The sequence below is a fragment of the Cryptomeria japonica genome, chromosome 9 (assembly GCF_030272615.1).
Source record: "Cryptomeria japonica chromosome 9, Sugi_1.0, whole genome shotgun sequence".
In the NCBI taxonomy this organism is placed as follows: domain Eukaryota; kingdom Viridiplantae; phylum Streptophyta; class Pinopsida; order Cupressales; family Cupressaceae; genus Cryptomeria; species Cryptomeria japonica.
The window spans coordinates 175,884,717-175,910,680 of NC_081413.1; positions in this window are offsets into that span (position 1 = coordinate 175,884,717).

Genomic DNA, 25,964 nt, shown 5'->3' on the forward strand with positions numbered 1-25,964 from the left:
ATGCTATCACATTTACCTTGACAATTGATCACTTATCAAAACAAACTTTTGGACAATCGAATCCTAGCAAAATAACACGTGTATGCCCGTTCTAACTAGAGCTCAGAGATGAAGGATCGCAAAGACGAAAATTGAAACATTGGAAATAATTGAAGAGCATATAACCATGGAACATGAAGAGGAAATACATGTTGAAGGAGAAATAACAGAACAAAATATCAGAGACATCAAGAAAGATCCTCAATTTGACAAATTTATGTAGAAATTATTGGAGGGAGAAAAAGAAAAATATTTCGTAATGCTAGCCAAATCTGGTGCTACACTCCCCCAAGATTTTGATATGAACAAATTGACACAAAAGAAAAGTGACCCTCCCCATAATAATGAACAATACAAAGATATTTTTGGTCTCAAAATGAATGACACATCAATTCCCAATAATACCAGAACCAATGAAGAAACCTACATACCCAAAAGAGATAAGGTAGAAATTCTGAATAACATTCTATCCAATGAAAACACAAGAAGGACTAGAGATGACACCAGAAGAGATCTAGATCCTCCTAGAATACAAAATTAGGGTCCTACCACAAATCTCACACAACAACTACAAACAATGCAAACACAAATTCAAGATATGCAAAGAGGAAATGTTAGAAGATACTCACTTCAAGAAATCTGTCCTTTTCCATTCGACAAAAACCTAAACATGATACCATTTCCTATAGGTTTTGAAACTCCTAGATACAAAAAATATGATGGAAGCACTAACCCCAAAGATCAAATATGAGAATTTTGCACAATGAATATGGAATTTACACATGAGGATACCTACTTGATGAGATTATTTCCGAAAAGCTTCACTGGACTAGCTATGGAATGGTTCTACAAACTTTCACCTAGAATCAGATCATTTTCAGAGTTGGTGGATAAGTTTGTTTCACAATACTCTTACAACATACAACATGAAGTAACAATGCTAGACCTATGTAATGCCAAACAAAAGAGTGGAGAACCTTTCATGACATGTTTACAATGATGGAGATGGTTAGCTTTGTGGTATCCTCATATAGTGCCAGAATACTATCATGCCCAAAATTTAGGGCAAGAACAGGATAAATTTTTTTTTTAAATCACAACTAAAAATATTAAGTTGACAAATATAAAATATTATAACATGTTTTGTCTTAACTAGGTTTAGAGTTAACTATTTCGACTAACTCAAGTAATAATAAAAAATAATGCAGAATATTGAATGAAAGGTTTTATTGACTCAACGAGTTGGTCATTAGTTAATTAAATCAAACTTCCCAAAATGTTTGGCGAAGATATTATTAATCTCTAATAAGTCTAAATTGCCTAAAATACATTTTAATCATTTATTAAAATAAAATGACTAATGAGACAATAAATTTTAAAGGAATATTTTCCACATAATTATTAATAATATCATATAAAAACATTCCTTTTCTTTTATATCCTTATGTTTAATAACAAATTTCTAACAAAATATTTGGCCTACCAGTTGCCCTTTAACAACTACATTCTTAATCCTTAAAATAAACATTAATATTTTTAATAAATTATAAAATATCTTTAATATAAAAGAATTATATAAATATTTTTCCTTAGACAAAAATTATACATTTTACTCAAATTTGCTCATATTATAAAACTTTACAGTTTTATCCAAACCATAATCATAACCCTATATATAAACTCTACATATACATATATACATATATACATATGTATATATATATATATATATATATATATATATAGAATATCTCCATGCAAAAACCCTAATCCCCTTATTCATAATAAATTAAGCCCCTGCATTTTTTTGAAACTTAATTATTATTATTTTTTTTATCTTTCTTTAACCCTAGCCCTAATCGGCTAGGATTTTATCCTTCTGTTGGAGGAAATGATACACCGATCGACGGACATGGCATCACGGGGAGAAGATGGGCGGCGACATTCATGGAGGCGTTGTCCACTATGGATTTCCATAGTGGCAGTGACCACTGTGGCTGCCCACAGTGGCGGCGACCACTATGGCCGCCCACAGTGGCGGCCCTCGGGCCATCCACTATGGATGCCACAGTGGTGCCATCCATTGTGGTCTCCCACAGTGGCGGCTGTAGGCCGCACCGACCACTGTGCGAACCATAGTGGTTTAGCATCTCCGTTGGCCACTGTGCTTCGCATAGTGGGTTCGGCCCGAGCCCTAGCCACTTAGGGTTTGTTTTTGTTTTTTTGTTTTTTAAAATATATTTTTTTTTAAAACAATTATTTTCGCTTAACACTTTCTTTTATTAAATAGATAAATATATATATATATATATTTGTATATATACATTTATATATTAAAGACAATAGTTTTTTTGTTTTTTTTTATTAAAAAAAGCACACTCAAAACATATTAAATGTAAATAAATTATATATATATATATATATTTAAACCTATTTCAATTGAGTGTAAGATCTAGGGCTTTTTTTTTGTAAACAAATGCTGATCTACTTTATTTTTAACATTTAACAAACAGATAAATTCTTTGAACTTAAATAATTGTATTTATTTCCTTTTATCTAAACTTTATTTGCTAAAATAACATAGATATAATGTTTAAATATGGATTTACTTTCTGGAAGAATTAAGTAAATAACATAACTAAATTTACTTAGAACAACAATTCCAGAAAGTATTTTTTTTAGTTGATTTGCATAACCATAGATATTATTTTCTGCACATATCAAATGACGGTATTTAATAATTTCTAACAGTGATTATTTAGATCTAGGAAATATTAAAAAGGTATCCTTAGAAGAGACTACAATATATTATTTTTAAGTTTATTTTCTGCAATTAAATAAATGACAGATTTGAATATATTCTGACAACAACTTTATTTATCTAGAATCCTTTTGATTTAACCATGCAAATAGAAGTTAACTAAAACATTTATATTCCAATCAACATGCATGCAATCCTTAAATCATTTCTTTAGTTCCTTGTTTTATTTCATATGCATTAAGGGATAAAATAAATTTATTGTTTTTCAAAATATTATCTACTCAACAAATATTAAAACTCAGAAAAAGCTTTAGGAACTAAATCCAAAATTATTCATTTCATTTTCTTGCAATATAGCAATAACATATTCCAATTCTTTTAATTAAATTTCAAGACACCATCGTCATATTACAAATGGGTCCCTCATTATTAAAAATAGGGACTTTTAAAACAAAATATTAAAAATATATTCCAATCAGATTTCTGCAACCAATAACTCCATTGAATTTCCATTGTCTCAATCTTTTCTTTGCAACAACTTGCAATTATAATCAAAGAGATGGCCATGGAGTGCTCACCTCCCAGCCTAGGCTAACTAGTAGCCACCCCCGAGCTCAGAGAACCAAGCCCTAGACAGGTAACAAGTATGCAAACATAGAAGATAGAATACACACAAACTCAAAACACACTCCCAAACCCGAGCTAAACTACACCACACATTGGTGATGTCTTTTCAAGGGTGGTAGTGGACCAAGTACCCTGAGGAGACTGCAAGTATGGTAAAACAAATAGCCACCTCATGGCAAACCAAAACATATAGCTACCTCATGGAAAAACCAAATACATCAAGTATAACATAATCAACCCCTTATTCTTTATGCCCCCCAAGGCATTCATGCCTTATTTCCCTCCTTATGACCCCCAATGCATAAACAAGCCATGCAGCAAGGGTTACATAAATTCCCTTGTGATCTCTCTCATAACGAGAGTCTCTCACTCGAGGGTTGTCACTTCTACCATCCACAAGATCCTCCTCTCTCCTGAGAGTAGGAGGTCTTGATTACTCCCAAAACATATACAATGTATAAACATAAAATACCAAATGAGTTTCCAAGAGAACATGCATGGAAACAAATCTTTTTCACAAACATTACTTACAAACACATGCAATAAGAAATCCATTATATGATGAATACAACCAACCTTAATCTGCCCAAAGGTAGGTTAGTTATGTTGAGGATGAGTAGCCCAATTCCATGGTTCTTCTCTTTCTACCCTTAGCCAAATTCTCTATTCAACAATCTAGCTTATTCTTTTCAAAATTCTTTTGTCTCCAAAAATGGAGAGTGGTTGATTACCCCTAAAATCTCTCTTTCTTGCTTAAGAAGACACTAGTGTCAGTTCTCTCAAGTTTCTAAAACTGAAAAGGAAAGTAAGGTAAAATGGGAAAGGGATCTCACATTCAAAGAGGAAGGTTAACAACTTAGATGATCCTTCTAATTTTCCAATTTTCGCTCAACTTAGGAAAACTACTTTTTAGGGTGTCTAAATGGTCACATGGGAGTTGAAACATGCCTAGAATTACTCCTAACCCTTAGGTATACCTTATGGGCTTTAGGAAACCCTAATAAACTACCCCTAGGAATCCATTTAACCTTTTTTAAACCCCTCTGAAGTTTATTTTCGGGTCAAACCTAAGTTGACCATCCCAAAGATTCTTTACCTAAGGCAATTATGGAATCACATTATATTTAATTGAAAAAGCTATTGTTAAACAATTCCCCCCAAGAGACAAATTTAAAACTCTACCATAAATCAACACATGTGTCAAGTGACACAAAGAAAATACTTTTACAAAATTGTACATGAAATCTTGTCTCTTGTTGGATTTAAGTAAATCAAATAAATAACATTTAACTCACATGCATCATTTACTATTACGAATAAAATACGACACAAATGGGGTGTTGTCTCTCCAAATAGACAAACCCTGGTTTTACGAACATACATAGGTCTAGGTTTGGTTCTCCGTAATATTTCCATGGTCACATGGATAACTTCTTGCGCATCTCAATTACACATTAGTAACTACAAATAACCTCATATAATATAAAGCACAAGAATAATAATACACATCAAACACTTGCATACAATTTACATTTGAACAATTTAATACATCTTATATCCAAGTAATTTCACATAAGCAATTATCCTAATTCTCATAGTTTTGATCCACACATAAAACATACATCCTATTTCTATCATCATTAGTAAAGTCCTGCAAATCCATTAATGACATATATCATCGCAAATTCTTCCTGTTCAAAAATCATGTAGGGTTTTATGTCATAAAGCATATAAATAAAGCATCAACATTCATCAATGTTATCCAATCATGGAATCATATAAGTTCTACATCTAGACATAGTTGACATACGTTAAATCAAGATTATCCAATCAATGGATCTTTTAGGATTTCCAATTTCATATCACATCAAAATGTACACCACAAGGTGCAATAACTCTATAAGTTGGTTCAATTACTTTTCTCACCAATCTATCTATCTAACACAGTCCATTCTATTGAATTATAAGCATTTATTAATAGGGTCAAACATGGTCAACTAAGTTAATCAAAGCTTGGTTTTGGGGAAGGCCTTACAAATACAAAAAAATGGACATATTCATCGACAACTTAAATGATCAAATGAGTTATTACTTAAAAATACAAGGAAATCAAAGTCCCAGAAAAATGGTCGATAATAGAATCAAAATGGAGGAAGCCATGATAAAGAAAGATGAGTTGAAAATATACAAAGACGGAGTCCATCCTCCTAACAACACCAATAATGACAACCACAATGATAAACCAAAGTTTTGGAATAGAAATCAAAATTTCGTCAATGATGGAATAGTGGATAACAACAATGTGAAACCAAAATGATCGATTTTTAAATTATCCACTCACTCAACAACAACTCAGCAAAACAACAATCACCAAAAAGAAACTATCAAAACTTTCTTTGGAAGACAATTTACAAACATTGATGAATCCCTTGGGTCAGCACTAAAAACACTTCTTGCAAACAAATTGATCACTTTACCAGAAGAAAGGAACTACGAACCTCAAATCAAACCACCTTGGTGGAATAATAACCATTATTGCGATTTCCATCGAAACAAGTGACATCACACAGATAGTTGTCAGAAGTTGGAACATATCATACAAAATATGATTGATAATGGAGTAATAACAGTGGATGGACATACAACAAATGAATCTCATACAACTTTTAAAACTCTTTTTCCAAACTATGAGAAAGGTGAATCATCAACAACAAATAATGGCAAGGGTAAAATGAAGGTAAACTACGCTCATACATATGACAATGTGGTAAATGTGATTGTAGTTAAACAAAAACAAAATCAAGAACATGCTCATGCTCATGCTATCACAAGAAGCAAAGCCAAAGTTGTTTTTCCAGGTTCCACAACAAATACATCATCCACTACCAAACAATACAACCTAGTGGAGCAATTGCAGAAAACACCCGCACAAATATCCATCTTAGAATTATTAAAGCTTTCACTTGCACACAAAGAAATTCTAGAACGAGAATTAGTAGATACAATAGTTTCAAAAGATCTTGATATCGATCAATTCCAAACCATGGTGGGACACCTCATAGCCCCTCACTGCTTATCATTCATTGAAGAAGATGACATGTCCTTACAACATCCCCACAATGCTCCTTTGCATATTGAATTCCTCATTCACAAAATGCGCATTAAACGTGTTCTAATAGATGGTGGAGTTGGCCTAAACATCTATTCATTGAGTCTTGTTTGTACCTTAAGATATTTAGAAGATGCAGTTGATGTCTAGAAAAGGATCACCATAAAAGTCTATGATGAAGAAGAACGTTCCTCCAAGGGAATTGTGATACTACCCATCAGAGTGGGACCTTTGCAGAAAGACACAGCATGCCAAGTTCTAGACTTGGACTTATCATATAATATACTCTTGGGGAGACCATGGATACATGAATTGCAAGTTGTCCCATCAACATATCATTTGTGTGTAAAATTTCCCTACAATGGGCAGGGAATCACAATATCTGTAAATTCAAATCCATTTCAATACTGCAGCAATCTAAAAATGGCCCAAGAAGTCATTGTTCCTCATAATAGGGAGACATCATCTTTGAACACACAATCTAGAGAATAATCATTTGCTTCAATTCTATGAAGTATGGAAAAACAAATGCAGATAAGAGATAGAGGGAATGGAGAATATTCAATATCACAATTACCACTTTCTCCTAAATCCTTTGGAAAACCATCAAACTCTAAACAACAAACAATTGTAAAATATCTTTCGATATTTGATGGAGCATTTGTTAGTGTTGGAACCATATTGGAGAAAAAAAAAGACAAAGATGTGCTATAGTGGCTATACAAGGATGTAGAATATCAACAAAAGATCAACAATGTCCGAATACCTACATAAAAGTATGGAAAAGGATTTAACATTCTCAGAAGAATGGGATGCACTGGAACAGGTCCTATAGGGAAAATAAAAGAAGGTATCTCAGAACCTGTCCAGCCTTACACTCAACAGACTACCGATAAAATGGGCTTAGGGTATGGACAAGTCACTCTACCAGAAGACACATCTTTTAGTCAATAATAAGAGGAATATGAAAACAGACAAGAACAACTAGCAATTGAAAGAGAAGAAACATCAGCTAAGCAACAAACACAAGCAAACATGAAATGGGAAAAGAAGCAAGATTCAAATCAACAAGAGAAACATACTAAAAGCATCTCTCAAGCAGCATTAAATCTCAATCAAAACAAGATAGAAGATAATATAAGTCTAGGAGAACTCATAGAAAAGTTGACAGAAATTAATCTCAGTCCCAAAGAAGTTGAATATGAAAGAAGAAAAGATATAGCCAAAAAAGAAGAAGAAATGCTATATGACCAAATCTGTAGATTGCAAGTTGCAAGTGATACAAATTCTAATGAATGGGAATGGGATTCCTATCCCTCTGAAGAATTGGCTGAAGAAAATTTCTTTGAAGGAGATGTAGGAGTCAATGTAGTTCACACGTATGTAGGAAAAATGTCAGGAACTAGTTCACTTGAATTCAAATCACATTTAGCTGACTTGGACTTAACCAAGGATGATCAGGAGTTTCTTACACGAGGTCATTTTGATGAGAGTACTATTCTAGACATCAACATACATATTGAAAAATTTGATACATCCATCATGACCCTTGAAACCCTCGAAACATCCCAACATGAAGATCCCCTACCTCTAATCCACCCTGAGCTTATTGATTGGGAAAATGAAGGAGATACCACCATTTATACCTTTCCAAATGACCATGCCATATCTGTATATCTTAATGCAATCGAACCCATAACAACTCTCACCAGGAATGTCAACAATGCATCCTCCAATCAAGTGGGTGCCAAATCTCCTAGTTGTAAAAGTCAAAATAAAGAAAAGAATATCAAATCTAATGCTGAAAACCATTTATTGGCAACATTAGATCCGGAAAAAGTAAAAATAAAGGACCCATCTAACAGTGGAAACCTCCTTGAGGTTCCCAAAGATGGGAGATTTGACACTTTACCTAAGCACTATCAAGAAATATCATCCATTTTGATTGAACCAACATAGGCAGTTAACATTGGTACAACAGAGCAACAAAAGATTCTTCATCTAGTGACTTCTGTATTAGAAGAAGAAATGCAACAATATATAGAGTTCTTCAAATGATGACAAATCAATTTTGTTTGGTCATATGTAGACATGCCAGGGTTAGATCTAGAGCTTATTATACATCACTTAAATGTTAGTCCAAGGGCCAAACCAGTCAAATAGAAGTTAAGGAAAATGCATCTGCATATCTCTCTCCTAGTCAAAGTAGAACTAAAGAAATTACTGGATATAGGATTCATTAGACCTATAGCCTATCCTCAATGGGTATTGTAGACACTCAAAAATGGTCAACGCTTGCGAGGTCATACTTTAACATTTGCGCATTGCCTCATTTTAGGTTTTTGCATCATATTAACATTTCTCCTATGTCACGCACTTGGTCTTTATCATTTGCAAACATCGAGTCATTCTTCTACTTTCTTCAATCATCTCGTCCTCAAATTTGGTCTTCTCGACAACATTATCCAGTCATGATTTTGATCAATTTTATCCTGTCGCATCAATGTGTGTATTCATTTGTCATCAATCCTTCAATCCTGTCAATCTTTCGATCGATTTGTCATCGATCGTTGTCCTCTTATCAATCATTGTTCTTTTATCAATTTTATCATCAATCTTATCATTTTGGACATCGTCAATCCTAATTAGGGTTTTGTCCTCTCTTCAATCTTGTCATTTTACGACCGATTTGTCATCGATCGTGGTCATTTCCAATTATGTCATCTTGCAATCTATTTGGTCAACCTTGTCATTTTGCGACCGATTTGTCATCGATCATTGTCTGTCTCAATTATGTCAATTTGGATCAATTTGTCATTGTTCCTCATCAATTGGCGCATTTTCTCAATCAAATTGTCTATCGCATTGGTATTTATCAAATCAAATCATGATCAAGTCAATTATAGACCTAATTGTCATTCTCGCATTGCTAATTCACCTTCTAGGGTTTTATGATTTAATCATTTAACCTAATTTGTCATTTCTTCCTCTAGGATTAAATAAATTACTTATTTATCCTAAGTCTTCTCATTACAATTAAATCTTTATTTAATTGGCTAATTATTCCTCTTTGTGAATTGATTAATAAATGAAAAATTATTAATTAATTCACTAAATCCTATTTTCTAATTTCCATCAATTTCTAATTCCAATTTCCTAATTGGTCATCAATTTCATTTTGCTAATTTTTCAAATTTCTAATTCCTTTTCCCTCCTAATTCATCTCCTAATTCTATGGGAGTGGCATTTCAATTTGTCATGAAATTGTCATAATTGATAATCAATCAATTTGACATGAAATGTGTCATAATCAATCAATCAAATTGTGCATGGAAATGCATAATTTGTCATATTGATTTGCAATTTCCATTTGAATTGCATCATGCCAATTTTGTCATTTATCCAATTCTTCTATAAATTGGATAATTTTCTTCAATCAATCCCTTCGAATCCCTTCAACCCCTTCGGAACCCTTCTTCAACCCCTTCAATCACTTCATGAATTCCGAATTGCTATCAAACTACCGAATTTTCGTTCTAGTACTCTTGAGCTTTTTTGCTTTCAATTGTGAGAGAACTTGTAGGTGAGATCCACAAACCCATTGAAGAGGAAAGAACAACAATGGAGCCGCATGGAAGAAGCATATGGTTTGCATGATATTTTCATTTTGAATGCTTTGTTTCCATACCTCTATTGAATGTGCTTTGGAATTAGGTTCATTTCATGAGTATTCTTTTGATTATGTTATCATATTTTATGTTTTGATTGATTTACTTATCTTGTGATTATTCCTAATTTCTACGCTACAGGTATTCAACATTGTTCCTATTTCAAAACTAGATAAAAGCATCAGAATATGCACAAATGTCAGAGATCTTAATAATGCATGTCCAAAGGATGACTTTCCTTTGCCTAACATCGACATCATTGTAGATTTAACTGCTGGACACTCCATGTTTTCTTTAATGGATGGTTTCTTAGGATACAATCAAATCAAAATAGCACCCGAAGATTAAGAAAAGATAGCTTTCACATGCCTTTTGGATTAAAGAATGCAGGTGCTACATATCAAAGAGCTATGACAACTATATTTCATGACATGATGCATACATTCATGGAAGATTATGTGGATGACATATTGGCTAAATCATACAATAGAGAAGAACATATTGAAATACTAGAAAAGATATTTGATAGGTTAGATCAATACAAGCTAAGGCTAAACCCTAAGAAATGTGCCTTTGGTGTAACTTTAGGAAAGCTATTGGGATACATTTTTTCAGCTAGAGGTATCAAAGTGGATCCAGCTAAGGTTAAAGCAATCATGGAAATGGCATCTCCCAAGAATATAAGTCAAATAAGATCACTCCAAGGAAGACTCCAATCAATCAAAAGATTTGTTGCTGAACTAGTAGATAAATGTCAGCCATTTACTCATCTATTGCACAAAAATGTTCATTTTAGTGGGACCACCAATGTGAAGATGCAATCAACAAGATCAAGGCATATCTCATACAACCACCCATCCCAATGTCACCAATTCTAGGAAATCCATTATTACTCTATGTATCAACCACTGAAGCATCATTGGGAGTTTTGCTTGCACAACAAGATAATGAAGGAAAAGAACAAGCTATCTACTACATCAACATAACACTAGTAGGATACGAGATCAACTATTCATCAACAAAAAAAGCATGCTTGGCAGTAGTTTTTGCTTCTAAAAAATTATGACACTATTTACTATCTCACTCCATCAAGTTAATAGCTAAAATTGATCCTCTAAAATATTTACTTAGCAAAGCAACATTAACAGGATGACTAGCAAAATGGATCATGATCCTAAGTGAGTTTGATATTGAGTATGTTGATAGAAAATATATAAAAGGACAAGTCATTGCGGACCAACTAGCAAAGGCACCACTTTAAGATGATCATCCTTTACAGATTGTGTTTCCCAATGTTGATATCCTAACAGTCACCACAAAAAAATGGCAACTATACTTTGATGGTTCATATACACAGGATGGATCAGGAGCAGGCATTCTATTCATCACACCACAAGGTCATACAATCCCAAAAGCATACAAATTAAGCATTCAATGCACCAACAATACAACATAATATGGAGCTTTGGTAATAGGTATCAAAATGGCTATAGAATGGAACATTACACAACTTCAAGTCTTTGGAGACTCTCAGCTCATCATCAATCAAATCAATGATGACTATGAAACAAAGGATAAAAAGCTAATGCCTTATAAAGAGATGGTTGATGATATCAAGAAATACTTTGTAGAAATAACTTTTTAGTAGATTCCAAGAAATGACAACAAAGCAGCAGACACCATGGCTACACTTGCTTCTCTCCTTTAGATACAAGAAAATCAACAGCGTTATGAATTCCTAGTGGAAGCTGCTCATAATTGTCCTGATTGGCAGACTATCTGTCACCTTGTGGGGTATGATTCCTCTTGATGCTTGTGCTAACTTGCCATATCAAAAACTAGGAAAGAAGTGCTCAGGTCATCATGGTTTAATTATACCATTGATGTTTGCACTCACTTCCCACATTTAAATATCTCAATGATGACAAAAACCCAACAATCCAGTGACTGGTTGGCTCATAGCTTTGCATTGCATTTTTCATTTGCATTTTAGCTTGCATTCCATTCTTGCATGGGATCTCGCATGCTCCTTTTATCCAAGGTTAAATATATCGTAGGAATCATCAAGGTATCATCACAAGTGTATACACAACCAAACTAATGACTCATATCTCTCCAGATATTGTTGACCTAGTGAAAATCTTATGCTATACTCTCAATAGAACCAATATTAGCATATTCGAATATTTTTCAACTTGATATCAATAAACTGTCAGTTCTTTATCTAATCAACCTTATCAATTCAATCAATCAATCAAATTTGATCTATTCTATCATGTCTTATACAAGATGTATCTTTCCTGAAACTAGACATTCTAATCAAGTCTTATACAAGATATATCATTCTTGAAACTAGATGCTTTGATCATCTTTGTCTTATATAGGAGGTGTCATTAGTAAAACCAGACTAAATCTTGATCTTATCAATCTAACCAATCAAGCTTTATCAATCATCAAGAACCACATTACTGTGATCATAGAACTCGCATTTTCATCAACCACAGTTGCAGACATCAAATCATAATCTAATTGGGATACCAATTTTGCAAAAAAAACCAAAAACTCCAACAATCAATTATCTCAATTGATCTCCCGAGGGGGCATCATCGTATTGAAATTTATCAATCAAGAGCTGGGGCATCCTATCGAACCAATATCATCATCAAAATGAGATTATTCTTTGAATCAACGAGTCATCACACCTCAATTCAAAGAGGGGAAAAATGTATACACCTAAAAATGGTCTGAAGATAATTAATTAAATAAGCAATTATTTAATTAATCCCCCTTCCTAATTGAAGTCATCAACAATTTGATTAAATCCCCCCTTTTCATCTACTTATTAATAAATCTAAGGATTTATTTAATGGGTTCATTTCAATAATCCCCTTGGATTAATTAATTCAAATTAATTATGTAGACACCTAAAAATGGTCAACGCTTGCGAGGTCATACTTTAACATTTGCGCATTGCCTCAGTTTAGGTTTTTGCGTCGCATTAACATTTCTCCTATGACACGCACTTGGTTTTTATCATTTGCGAGCATCAAGTCATTCTTCTACATTCTTCATTCTGTCTCGCTTTCAAATTTGGTCTTGTCGACAACACTATCCAATCATGATTTTGATGGATTTTATCCTATCACATCAATGTGCGTGCTGATTTGTTATCATTTTGGACATCGTCAATCCTAATTAGGGTTTTGTCCTCTTATTAATCTTATCATCAATCTTATCATTTTGGACATCGTCAATCCTAATTAGGGTTTTGTCCTCTTATCGATTTGTCATCAATCTTTATCATTTTCAATCTTGTCATTTTGCGATCGATTTGTCATCGGTCGTTGTCATGTTCGATCTTTTCATTTTGTGATCAATTCATCATTGATCGTGGTCATTTTCAATCTTGTCATTTTGGATCAATTTATCATCATCTCTTGTCATCTTGTTCGGTCTTGTCATTTTGCAATCGATTTGTCATCGATCGTTGTCTGTCTCAAATATGTCAATTTGGATCAATTTGTCATTGTTCCTCATCAATTGGTGTATTTATTAATCAAATCATTTATCACATTGGTCATTTATCAATCCAAAATCAAATCGAATTGATATCAATTATCTTCAATCAAGACCTAATTGTCATTCTCGCATTGCTAATTCATCTTCTAGGGTTTCGTGATTTATTCATTTAACCTTGTGTGTGTCATTTCTTCCTTTAGGATTAATAAATTAATTATTTATCTTAAGTCTTCTCATTGCAATTAAATGTTCATTTAATTGGCTAATTATTCCTCCTTGTGAATTAATTAATAAATGACAGATTATTAATTAATTTACCTAATTTCTAATTTCCATCAATTTCTTATTTCCTAAAATCCATCGATTTCCTAATTTCCTAATTTTCTAATTCCTAATTTCAATTCCTCCTATTTCTCTCCTAAATTCATGGAAATGACATAGAAATTTTCAATCTTGTCATTTTGGATCAATTTATCATCATCTCTTGTCATCTTGTTTGATCTTGTCATTTTGCAATCGATTTGTCATCGATCGTTGTCTATCTCAAATATGTCAATTTGGATCAATTTGTCATTGTTCCTCGTCAATTGGTGCATTTATCAATCAAATCATTTATCACATTGGTCATTTATCAATCCAAAATCAAATCAAATCGAGTCAATTATCTTTCAAGACCTAATTCATCTTCTAGGGTTTTGTGATTTAATCATTTAACCTGGTTTGTCATTTCTTCCTTTAGGATTAATAAATTATTTATTTATCCTAAGTCTTCTCATTACAATTAAATGTTCATTTAATTGGCTAATTATTCCTCTCCTTGTGAATTAATTAATAAATGAAAGATTATTAATTAATTTACCTAATTTCAAATTCCTAATTTCCATCAATTTCCTAATTTCTTAATTTTCTAATTCCTAATTTCATTTTCCTCCTATTTCTCTCCTAAATTCATGGAAATGACATGTCAATTTGTCATAAATTTGTCATAATTGACAATCAATCAATTTTGACATAGAAGTTGTCATAATTTGTCATAAATTATCAATCAACAAATTTTGCATAGAAAGTGCATAATTTGTCATAATTGACATAATTGATTTGCAATTTCCATTTGAATTGAATCATGCTAATCTTGTCATCTCTCCAATTCTTCTATAAATTGGATGAATTTCTTCAATCAAACCCCTTAATTGGTAATTGGTAATTGGTAATTGGTAATTGATAATCAGGCTATCAAATCTAAGCTTCTAGTACTCTTGATCAAAAATCCCGTCTACTTGCTTTCAATTGTGTGTGCACTTGTAGGTGAGATCCACAACCATTTGAAGAGGAAAGAAGAACAATGGAGCCGCATGGAAGGAGCATTCCAATCATCATCTGGTTTGCACAATCATTAGTTTTGTATGCTTTGTTTTCATGTCTCTATTGAATGTGTCTTAGGATAGATTCATTGCAATGAATGCACTTGTGATTGATTATTATGTTTATCTTTGTCTTGTGATGATTTCCTATTTCCTAACGTACATTAATTGGTGAACCCGATGTGAACACTAACCTTCTAATCCCTTTATTTTGTTTTTGAGTGCTTTTGAGTTGATTTGCAGGCCAAAAACCCAAAAATAGGGTCGTGCAGGGTTTTCTGGAGACTTATGCACCTGTGTCATGACTTCTGCGCCTATGTCATGACTTCTGGGCTTGTGTCATGACTTTTGTGCTTGTGTAAGGTATCCTATGCCCGTGTCATGACTTCTGCGCCTGTGTCATGACTTTTGCGCTTGTGTCATGACTTTTGCGCCTGTGTAAAGTCTAGAACAGAGGTAAAAATGCAATGTTTTTCTTAAAAATTTGTTTGGTTTTTGCATTCTGTTTTCTATTTTTTGGCTTTTGGTACTAATTATCTTTGCAGAATCTTGGCATACACATGGAAAAGACAATAAATCAAACTACTAACACACTTTGTGCAGATTCAAAAGTCAAAGAATAAGCATATCAAACTCCTAACTTGGGTTTTTGCAGGTTGCCTTGGAGAAACAATCAAACTTTGTGTTTGCATTTAATTTTTAGGCACCTAGTAATTTCTAAGTAGGTTGGAATGAATATTTGTTTGCTTTGATTGTTGAGTATGACATTGGAGTAGGAGAGTATGCTCTCATCCTTCTTAGAGTGATTAGAAATCCAGATCTTCGATACCATGCTTGTATTGTTGATTGTGTGTCACATTTAGAGGGCCTGCCTTCCTGACCACTTTGCTTTTGCAAGCAAGTGATAATCGTGAGAAGGGGATGACCCAAAGTGAGTACGGCTAGAATTCCTTGGCATTCTAACTCACTATAAAAAAATACCTGATGAGCGAAAGCTTTTGAAGGAAGTGTTACGTGGGAATTGTAGTTATTTGGGAAGTGATGACCCTTGGACTCTTTCTCATATCAACATCTAAGTAGGGCCTCTTGGTCTAAATCGTGCTTGCGCGACTACATTTGTTTGGTATCTTGATGGGCTTAATGTCTCAATCACTCTTGCGTGACATCAAGGAGTAATGCTTAACAGAAATCCTTACTAAACACCTTGTTTTTAGAGGCCAAAAACCCTTCTAGTTGCTTGAGAAGGACAAATTCGGATACTTGGAAGAGATACTAAGTTCGCCATGGGGAGATTTCCATGGGGACTAATGCTTGGCTGCCCTGAGAAGTGAGTGCCGTGGAGGGGAGCCCATGGGGTCAAGCATCTATGTATTCTCCTTGAATCTCATAATGAGTCTACCTCTCAAGTACCTAATGTCTTTGCCTACCATAAGAAATGTGGAAATGAGCATGATTGTCTTGAGTCTATGTTAAAACATCTTGTCTTCTTTGCTTGTCAAAAGTTGAATTGTATCCCATTTCAAAAAGCAAAACAAATTGATCCAACATAAGTTTAAGCACAAGAGACATTCATCCAACAAAAGTTTATCAAGATTTGGAATTCATCTTCAAATATGGTTGTCAAATATTGTTCAAAATCTTGTCTCAACATTCATGTCACTTACATTTAAGTTCATCCTAGGTTGCATTTTGCAAAAGTCATTGTCAAGTACCAAGGTTAGGTGTCACCTAAGTCATATTCATTTTGCATATCAATAAGGGTCATCCATTTGCATATGTCCTCTTGCATTAAAGTCATACCATTGTCATACTTTGCATACCCTAGGTCTCTTCATTAGGTTTAGGTCATTATCATATCATATTAAGGTCACTTGCATAGTAATGTCCCTTTGCATATAGTGCCAAAATTAGGTTTTGTCATACTTGAGTAATCCAAATCTTTGATAAACCCTAAGTCATTGTTAAGAAGTCTAGACCTTATCAAACCTTTGTCTTTTTGTCATCAATATCATTTGGTCAAACCTAGCTTAGTATCCAAGCATATAGGGGAGACTTTGTCATTTGTCCTTTTGTCATTTGGTCTGGTCTAGACATCATTTCAATTTCCTAAGGGTCTCTTTTAGATTTGCATTCCAAAAAGTTTGTCAAAATCTTGAAAAACAACAAAAACATAGGTTGCACTCTTGCCATAGATTGCATTTTCATCTATTTAGTTTGCATTTAGTTGCATATCATACATTATCCTTGAAAAATTCCAAAAATATTACATTTGCATAGTGACATGTCTATTGAAACAAGGTTCCAAGCACCAATGATGCAACAAAGTTTGACATATCAACCAACAATGCAATCACAATTCTATCCAACCCAACAACAAGGCAATATTGATCAAACTTTTTATGATGAAACAAGTCTCCAAATACAAAAACTAGAGGAGAAACTAGCTCAAGAAGAGGAGATATTGGAACAAAGAGTGAAAAAAATTGAGAAGAATAGATCACAAATGTCCAAAATGTTTCAAAAATTTCCAAGTCGAAATCTAAATATTGAGCCAATTGATGTAAGATCTCTTATCGAACGATCAGACATACCAGCTCTCCTCTCACAAATAGAGATGATGAAACAATTTCAAGAAAAGAGACAACAACATTATGTGCCTTCACATCAAGAACAAGAAGGTGTTTACTATCAATCAGATTTTCAACCATCACAACCAACTGTTCAACAGCTCGAACATTTCCAACAGACGCAACCAATGCTCCAATTTCAACAATATGTCCAACCAACTATACAATGTCAACAAATAGTTCAACCAATGGTGGAATATCAACAAGTTCAATCAACATATCAATGTCAACAACAACAACCAAACATTCAAAAACAAAGGTTGCAGCGCACACCAACCCAAGTTTCAAACATGTCAAAACAATTGAACCAAGTCCAAAATCAAAACATGACATTAAATCAAAAACAAGTTCAAATTCCAAATACAACTATGTCAAAACCTCGAAAGAGAGGTGGCTTTATTGCAATTATCTTAAGGAAATTACCAAGTGAGTTCTTTGAGGAAGATCAAAATAATACACTTATGTCTATCAATGCCTCATCCCCTCGCAAGAAAATTGACTTTCTAGTGGCATCTATCCCTACACCTCTAGAAGTTTCACAAGAACCTTCCATATTGTCCTCATCAAACAATACACCCAAGGATGCAATTAGCCAAGGGCTATCCATAATTGATTGCCAAGATAATCCAATTCATGATGCACATCCTTGTCTTTTATCAGAAATACAAGACCCAATTCCACTATGCACTTTATTGCCATTACCTATTTTAGAGGACCCCATTCGAAGTCCCTCTTCCTCATGTTCAAGCATTGATTCCTTGCCAGAATCCATCACAAATGTTCAAAGTGCATCCCCTTCATCCCAAAACATTGAGCCCTTGCCAAAATCCCTCATGCATATCCAAAGTCCAACCCCATGTCAAGAGGATAATTTGGAGCATGAAGAAATGTGTCTTAAAACAGATCAAGATCAAGATCCTGAAACCTTATCATCCCATCCAATTTTTGACCAAGATCCCATCTTCCCAGACACTCATGATGATTCCCCTATTCTTGTCCATCCTATCCAGAGTCCTATTGACACTCCATTCCCTGAGCAAGATCAAGATATCCTAGTCCATCCAATCCCAAATGATCCCCTTCCATTCCAAGAACACAATGTCCTTTCAAATCCCATTGACATTCCACTTCCTGAGAAAGATCAAGATATCCCTTCCATCTTTTCGGATGATCCCATTGAAAGTCCAGAGCAAAGCAACTTTAAAGAGGATTCCAATGATCTTCCTCCTTGTCAAGATCAAATTATTCCTTCAGATCCACCACAAGATCCTTTTGTTTCTCCATCTCCTTGTCTTAATCCAGCATATCCACTCCAAGATCATATTTCTTGTGATGATCCCATTATTCCTCCCATTCCATCTCTTGAAGAGCCTATCATTGAACCATGTCCACAACATGATCCTAATCCCTGTCATGATTCTAATGTGTCAGTGCAAGATGTTCATGAACCCTCAACATGCATAATGAGTTCTTCCACTTTGGTGAAATCCGATCCACTTCAAGAGCTCATTATTTCTCTCATATCATATCCACCTCATAATGGACTCGCATCTTCTTCTCAAAGCAAAGAGTATCCTACAAGTCAAGATATTCATAAAGGCAAAGGAGTAGACCTTCATGAGTAAGAACCCCTCTATGTTAAAGAAGATCTTAAGGGTCATGTCTACACAACTCACTCTCAAGACGCTAGTATCCCTTCAAAGTCAAAATCCAAATGTCCACCTTCCCCATCATCGCTTCCATCCATTCTAGGTCCCTATATCCCTCCATCTCCTATGCAACATCAGAAAAGGCACACATCCTTGAGTAAATTTCATCAATCCAGAAGAAGTCCACTTCATTCATATCCATCCCTGCATTCCTTTCCCCCTCCAAGCAATTTGGATACCAAGTATAAAAGTCACAAGTCTAGAAATCCACATGTATTCAAGGATCAACATGTCCAATATAATCGACATGTCAAAAAAAAGAAAAATATGATCTATAAAGAAAAAGAAATATCCAAAAGGCCACAAAGGCCCACTGAGAAAAATAAAGAAAAGTCAAAATCTATATGGGTTCCTAAATCTCTTGTGCAAGCAATGCACTCCAAGGAACCACAAAAGCATGAAAAATCAAAAACCATGTGGATCCCTAAGCGGCTCCTTGAAGCACAAAAGCCTAAAGAAAAATCCAACCTGGCATCCAAAGTTGCTATTCCTCCATCCAAACCTCTCAAATTTGTTCCTCTATCACTTCCTTCATCCGTTTTGAGCCCTTATGTCCCAAAATCCATAGCCTTTCCTTCCTCAAAATCTCAATATCCAAAATACATTTTTCCTCCATCACTCCATCACCCCTCAAGGTGTGTGCCAATGTCGATCTTGCCTTCATTTCCATCCACTGAAGCCCAATTCTTCCAATACCCTATCCATTATCCAATGCATATTTTCCATCCTTCGATCCCTCTGGTCCAATCCTTTACATAAATCCTTGCCTTAGTTTCATCTCTTTTTCCATGTCCTTATCCTACCAACGTCTTTGAGCATACTTTTAAAGGTCATTGTCCATTTTTTTCAGGGCTACTATCCAAACAAAAAGACACTTGAGTCCTTCTTTCATCCCCTATCATGTGTCCATCTTCTATTGAAAAAGTCAAAATATCAAAAAAAGTAAAAAAAAAAAGAAAAAGAAAAAAAAAAAGTAAAGAAAAATAATTCGTCCACTGGTGAAAACCTGGCAAACAGGCGCTTTGGGCAAGTACCATGATGAAAACCTAGCAAGCAGGCATCATGCGTAATCTATGAACTTCTTGCACATCACACTTGGGGGCAGGTTTCCTCCTTCATATCCTATTGCCCTTAATTATCCTATCATACCATTTCATTACCCTTCATATCCTATTGTCCCTCATGTCTAGTTTCCCTTTCCACCTCCTTTGATCTTGACAAGGCTGAGGATCGTCATGAGAATCATGCATCTTGTTTGCAGCTTTCAGTCTATCATAGCTTTTGGTCTTTATCCATTTGCTTATTATAACCTTTCATCCATATTCCCTATCTTATTGCAACTTTCTGCCACTATCCCTTAGCCTATCCCTTAGCCTATCCTGACCTTCAGTCCATGTCCCTTATCCATTATTGGTCTTGCTTATCCTATCCATATTTTATCACTATTCATACACTCTTTTTCATTCCTTGATCTTGATCTGACATAAGGATGCAAAATTTAAACATGGTTTCAAAAACCTCTTGACATGTCCCTCATGCCATGTTCCTGCTTTACATTGTCATATACAGTCTCTTGTCCCATCATGCAATAGCCCTTGAAAATTGCATCCGTATTGTCTCCATAATAAAAGGCCTTTGTCTTCCCTCTATCCACCATCATTTCAGCAAGCCTATTTATTCACCTATCATATTCCTTGCCTTGCTAGACACTGGGGGCAAAATAATTCATAAAAAAGATCATAAAAATCAAATAATGTCCTGAAAAAATTCAAAAAAATCAAATAATGTCCTGAAAAAATTCAAAAAAATCAAATAATGTCCTGAAAAAATCCTTAAAAAATTTAAAAATGTCTTGAAAAAAATCTCAAAAACATTTAAAAATGTCCTGAAAAAATATCAAAAACATTTAAAAATGTCCTCGAAAAAATCTTCAAAAAAATCGAATAATGTCCTGAAAAAATATCTAAAAATTGAAAAATGAAAATCCCTAAAAATCATAAAAAGTCCTGAAAAAATAAACACAAAAACATTTCAAAACATTAAAATCCAAAAACACGCATTTTGTCAATAAAGGATCTCTTTTTGTGAATAAGACAGATCCCTGAGCATCCATCCAACAACTCACAATTCAACGTTGTGCTTTAATGAAATCATGCATAAACAGATGAACTTTTTACTCAAACTAGACATTCAAACTGATCCGAGTTGTCATATCAATCAACCTCAAAATAATTTGTCCTTGTCACTTCTATCATGGGTCTTATACAGGGTGTGGTATACTCGAAACTAGACTGTGTCCTGTCTTAGACGGGGTACCGCATTCCCTGAAACCAGACAGCATGATCGTCTTATCAACACTTTCAACTTTTGACAATGAAGATCAAGATGTTTGTTTGATTTGTTGGAATTTGTGCATCTTATCCTTTTATTGATTTATCTTTGGCTTCGGTCATGTTCCTATGTTGCTCGATGATGTCACTGAGTGATTTAGAGTGACCAGGATGGTTCATGTTCCTTTTGTTTTGTTGCGATTGCTGTTTGTCTGTGATGTGTCTGTCTTTTGCAAAAAGGGTTGCATTTCAGCTCTGGCCTTCGATGCCATGATGCTATGCATCCATTTTGCTACATAAAAATAAAGGTTCTCACCTACAAAATGCATTACTGAAAGCAAGTTTTTCTTCGTCTCTAACTCTCCCCTATCTCATTTCTTCTTACTAACATTTCTTCTGTCAGTCCGGATAGTCAGTTCGGTCTAGTGCTCCGATATCCAAGCACATATGTTGTATCCTACATCCATTTGTTTAGTACATTTGCATTCCATCACATATTACATCAAGCATTTTATCCACTTCATTTCATAAATACATCAAAAATACATAAAAATACATCCATACATGTTCATAAACAAGTACATAAGCCATCAATGCATAGCAAAATAACTACAAATCATAACACATTGCATCCCATCATATCGATGCATTTCATATCACATATCATAATAATATCAGAGTACAAAATCGGACTGTCTGTCCTAAGTATGGCCCGCAGGCTGACTACAACATGTCAAACTACATAATGTCCACTGTCTGTCTGAGGAGCATGTGCCTCTGTCACTGGGTGCTCCCTCTGTCCTCCTCCTCCCTGCCATGTCTCGTAGATGATGTCCCTCCTGGTCCTGGCTATGGTGGTCTCATAGGTCCACTCACCCCCATGCTGCTCAATGACCTCCGAGAGCATGACTTGCTCTCTGTCCTTGATCGTGCCCGATATGAAGGTGCTCTCTGCTCTGGTGGAACTGTACTCTCATATAGTGTCCTCCAATATAGTCTCTCCTCTCCGGTCTCTACCAGCATCTGTGCCATCTCCCATGCACTGGCATCTCTAATCGACCCAATGAACTCAGTGACTCTCTATCCCTCTTGCTGTGCCTGAGCTATTGTTGTATCTCGTTCTGTCCTCAAGTTGGCATTCTATCTCTCCAAAGTCTCAATATAGTCCTGCTGACTCGCTATGGTAGCCCTGAATATCTCCATCTCCTCTGTCCTAGCTATCTCTGGCTCTATGGGTATGTCCTGTAATGCCTCATGCTCGCCTGAATCTGGCTCATCCTCCTACTCCTCATCATCCTCATCCCCGCCTTCCTCATCTCTATCCTCATCCTCATCTCCATCCTCATCCTCATCATCCTCCTCATCCTCATCATCTCCCTCCTCTCCTGTGAGTGGGAAGTCCTCCTGTTGCCTCGGTACTGGAATATTCGGATCTGTCAATGGCACTGGCCATCGTCGTGCAAACCATCTCTCATACTCCTCTGTCATCCCGGTGTCTGCCACATCTGATCTCCAATCCCACTATCTCTGTTGTAGCTCTGTAAAGTTGGCATATGCTATGTGTGGCTGAATCATACTCCCCCATTGACTCGTCTCTTTGTGAGATCGGGCAAAGTGTGCAGTCCTCCTAGGTACATCCTGCCTCTCTCCAAACTGTTGTCTGACTCTCTTTGGCAGGTAAATCTCAATCACTCTCTGGTGATTCACTGGTCGCCCAATCAGGTACCTCTCCTGTCTACAATAGGGTAGCTCCTCATTGTCATCTGACCATCCTGAGCACTCATGATATGGCCTCCATATGAACCCTCTCAATTTGTCTAGCTCATGTCGCCAGTACAATATATATCCAAAAGGACCCTGTCTCAGTGCTCCACCATAGCAATACACATATGGTCGGTGTGCTACAACCTGTCTCTCTATAATCGATCGACATATGGCTATGTGCTCAAATGCCCATACCTATAGTAGTGTAACTCCATAGCTCAAAGTCTGCACTCCCTGATATGCTATCTGATGCAATTGAAAATAGAGCATAGCTAGTACACATGGTCCTCATGCGTACACTATCCCCTCTATCGCCATCTTCTCTAGCACTCTTCCCCATCCAATAGGGAATCCATGTCCTCGTCTATCTCCTGCCAGTAGACATGCTATCACCACAGCTATCACCACGTATCGTCGATCATACTCTGATGCCATTGTCTCCTAGCCAATCTCTCTCTCGATAATATCCAGATCATCTGCGTCGCACTCAAACAATCTGCACAATGCATCTCTCCCTGTCACTGGGTCATACTCTATCATCTCTCCATGAATCGGAATGCGGAGGATACGCCATACATCCTCCAGTGTCACTGTCGCCTCTCTAGTCGCCAGATGGAAGGAGGAAGTCTCTAAATGCCATCGCTCTACCAATGTGGTAAGCAGTCCTGTGTTTGCCCTAATCTCGGGCATGAACGTGACATAGTATATCTTAAGTCCTACTAAGGTATCTCTCTCTGTGCTCTTGAGTCTATGTCGTAGCATGAAGCAATCCGATCGGTTCTCCCGTGTGATCAATGGATACTATCAACTCTGCATCACAATTGGGGCAAATTTTGTCAGTTTTAGGGTTTTCTCCTATGGGTTGCATTTCCTCATTTTCATGTCTAATCAGGGTGTTTTTCATCTCATTTGACCTATCCTATCTTTGTCCCCCCTTTCCGGAGCATTTGCATGTCGTTTTGACCAAAATTAGGGTTTCCAATGCACACTTGCGCCTGTGTCTAGGAACCTGCGCCTGTGTCAAGTAACCTACGCCTGTGTCTCCCTACACAAGCACAGAAGACCCTACACAAGCGCAGAAGACCCTACACAAGCACAAGATTCACCCTACACAAGCACAGGAGTCAGTTTCTGCATCCCTTGTGGGCCCTGCAATGTCCCGTAAGCAATCAAGAGTCATGAAATTGAAAACATGGGTTTTTGAGATCCATACCGCGGCTCTTGCATCATCCGGTCATCTGAATGTGCATCCATGTTCTCTAAGGTGATCCGCCATTGGAATGTTCGCCATCTCTCTGCAAGTGTCCTTGTCCAGAGCAACAAATCCTCCTCCTTGGCTAGTGCAAATGAGCAATTTTCCCTCTCTTGGTCTCATTTATAGATCTTTGTCAGTGTATAGATGGACGTGCACTCTCTTCATCTTATGTTGGTCATGGTCTTTTGCATCTTCAATTGCTTGTCCTTCATGCATCCGATCTCCGATTGTCCGTCTGTTCGATCCTATCATTTTTATCGATCAATTGGCCTCTTTTCTACATGTTTCTGGCCAATTCCTCGAGGGGGCATGCATATGTCATTATCATTGTCTGGGGCATTTTCATTATTGTTCTTTGAAACAATGCTTAAAATCGCATTGTCTCAAAGAGGGGCAAAATGTAGACACCTAAAAATGGTCAACGCTTGCGAGGTCATACTTTAACATTTGCGCATTGCCTCATTTTAGGTTTTTGCGTCACATTAACATTTCTCCTATGACACACACTTGGTTTTTATCATTTGTGAGCATCAAGTCATTCTTCTACATTCTTCATTCTATCTTGCTTTCAAATTTGGTCTTGTCGACAACACTATCCAATCATGATTTTGATGGATTTTATCCTATCGCATCAATGTGCGTGCTAATTTGTTATCATTTTGGACATCATCAATCCTAATTAGGGTTTTGTCCTCTTATTAATCTTATCATCAATCTTATCATTTTGGACATCGTCAATCCTAATTAGGGTTTTGTCCTCTTATCGATTTGTCATCAATCTTTATCATTTTCAATCTTGTCATTTTGCGATCAATTTGTCACCAGTCATTGTCATGTTCGATCTTGTCATTTTTCGATCAATTCGTCATTGATCATGGTCATTTTCAATCTTGTCATTTTGGATCAATTTATCATCATCTCTTGTCATCTTGTTCGATCTTGTCATTTTGCAATCGATTTGTCATCGATCATTGTCTGTCTCAAATATGTCAATTTGGATCAATTTGTCATTGTTCCTCGTCAATTGGCACATTTATCAATCAAATCATTTATCATATTTGTCATTTATCAATCCAAAATCAAATCGAATCGAGTCAATTATCTTTCAAGACCTAATTCATCTTCTAGGGTTTTGTGATTTAATCATTTAACCTGGTTTGTCATTTCTTCCTTTAGGATTAATAAATTATTTATT